Here is a 2,750-nt window from a genome sequence, read left to right on the forward strand (position 1 = left end):
CGATAGTGAAAAAACATAATATATACATTAAAAGAAAAAAAAAAAAAAAAACTAAAAAAACCCAAAAAAAAGTGTTTTCTAGAGGTTGGGATAATCAGGGCAATTCCCCCAGCGCCTTCCCCCACTGTGCCAGGGCGCAGCGCGGTAGCCGGCAGCTCCCAAACCCTTCTCCGGAAAAGTTCAAACCCTCAAATACTTGGAATTGCTCTTTGAGGGAATTTATTTTAAAGCCGCTTTAACGGCAGCTGGGAATTACCAGGGAGGCACTTTGCTCTGCAGTTTCCCAGCTGCTGACCCCGTTCGCATGAAGCGGGCCCCGGAGCGGCCGCTCAACTTGGGAGCATGTGCTGAGATGGCACCCAAACCTTCCCCATCACCCCAGGTTGCAGGAGTGGGATGGAGAGGGCTCCAGTGCATGGCAGAAGAAGCAAGAAAAATTAACTCCTGCACCCAGCAGCTGGGATGTGGTGGGATTATTTAAGACCTTGTTCCCATGAGGGATGAAAATCGCACTCAACCGCGTTGCTTCTTCCCTGGAGGAAGAGTAGAGTTGGGAGGTTGTGACCCTCCAAAAAAACCCAAGCCAACGTCCCAACGTACTGGTGGCACGTGGCATTTTAAGATGCATTTTGTTCTTAAAAAATGAAAAAAAAAAAAACCCAGGGATTATTAGGGCAATTCTGCAACTAAGTGCAAGCAGGACTGCAAGCAACAGGTCCTGTTTGAAGACTGGAAGATGCCACCACCACCAGAGCTGTGGTTGTTCCTCTTGCAAAACCTCCGTGCCCACCTGCCCACCCCATTGCCCTGAGAGGGTTATGGAGCCCTTCTCTGCTCCACACTTACGTGGGGACACCTTGGTCACCCCCAGCCAGGCTATCTGCCTTAAACCCTTGAGATGAGGTGGTAGACCTGGGAGAGTGAAGGTAGGTGGGATGGGACTGGTGGTGGGCAGAGGCAGCCCCATGCCCAACCGCTGCCAGATGCCAACCCACCTGCACCATACAGACAGCCAGCAGCCACCAAGTCACCTGCAGCAAAGGGGACCCCCCCTCAAAAACCCACAGGCAAAGGTTGGGCTGATAACCATCAGCCCCCCACATCGCAGCGCTGGTGGCCCCACACCAGCTTTCTTCTCCCTGCTGTCATGCTCGAAAGACACTTGTGGAAAAACACAGCAGAAAGGAGAGGGTTTGAGTGGCACGTTGGCGAAGGAAGAGGTCGGGGAGGGGAGAAAACAACTTGGCAAGGAGGGAAGGGCTGAAGGACACAGGCGTTTCCATTTCGGTGCGTAAGTCCCAAGGGTGCCGCTCGGGGCGTTTATTGACCAACTCGCCCGCTCTCGACAAGCTGGCCTTGCAAACCATGGCACGGAGGGACACTATTTCTGGTCAAGGCGGGTTCAACGGTGACGTTTTATTAACCCTATCATCAACCAGAGACAGGCACAGGACTCAGAACACACACAGTCAACAGCCCTCCTGGAGAGGGCTCCGGCTCTGCAGGTACCACACCTGTGTTGTCACCCCAACTTTAGGATAAAAAAAGCCATCAGGGCAAAGAAAAGGGAAAAAATAAAAAAGCAAAGTCCAGGCAAGCAGGTACAGTCTGCTTAAAAAAAAATAAAATATATATATATATATATATATAAAAAAATCAAGATGTGTACCCTTGACTCTGGCAATGCAGGAGATACAGAGGGTTGAGTTGCTTCTCTCGGTATTGGAAGGAAAAAAAAAATCATTGTCATAATAAAATAAAATAAAAAATAAATAAAATAAATAAAATAAATAAAATAAATAAAATAAATAAAATAAATAAAATAAATAAAATAAATAAAAATCAGATGGAGCCAGGTCAGGTTCATTAAGGGTGAAAGGCAATGGTTTGACTCCAAACCCAGCTGCTCTCCCCAGCCTGAAAGGTTGCATCGATAGGATCTTCCCCAGCACAAGTCTGTGCGGGAACTCGTCATTCCCCCCCCTCCTTTTCCCTTTTCCCTGCAACACGATAACACGCCACATCGCCCCCAGCTCCCAAGTTAAACATCTTATTAACTGCAGTGACGTAAAAGAGGAAATCGCCGAGAACTATCGCAAAGACGAGAGGGAACACATTTCCCATCGATGGGCTACGATACCGCTGCAGAGATTTGCACATAGAGCAAAAAATATATATATATATATTTAAAAAAAAAAGCATTCAGCCCTCCTTTCCCCCCCTCAGCCCCATCCTCTAATCACTCGATGTCATGGGAAACTAAACCTGACATCCAAACAGTCCAGATAGGAGAGACTCACAGTAAAAATATTGTTAAGATTAAAAAAAAAAAACACAAAACAACCCAACAAAACCAACCCGCAAACTTGCCTTTCAGGAAACCATTTGGATACAGACCCTGCGCAGCTGCAGCCACCCTCTGTGTCGTATTCATCCCCCCTCCTTCGGCTCAGAGATGGGGCAGGGTGGGGAAGAAAAGGGGAAAGAATATAAAAGGGGACTGAAAAAAAAAAAAAAAGAAGAAGAAAAGCGGCGATATTGCAGCTGATGAGCCGCGAGAGGCTGTTGGCAAAGTGGTCCAGCAATGGTCTGAGATTCAGACGGTCACGTGAGGATCCTGTCTGCAGCTCCCGCGCAGCCCCGGCTCAGCGTTTCTCCAACTGCTCACGCAAGCAATTCCCCCCTTCGACACCTCCCACCCCACACTCTCACCCATTTCCCAGCCCGTGCCCCATCCCACCAACAGTATT

The sequence above is a fragment of the Calidris pugnax genome, unplaced genomic scaffold (genome assembly GCF_001431845.1).
Source record: "Calidris pugnax isolate Ruff unplaced genomic scaffold, ASM143184v1 scaffold41, whole genome shotgun sequence".
Taxonomy (NCBI): domain Eukaryota; kingdom Metazoa; phylum Chordata; class Aves; order Charadriiformes; family Scolopacidae; genus Calidris; species Calidris pugnax.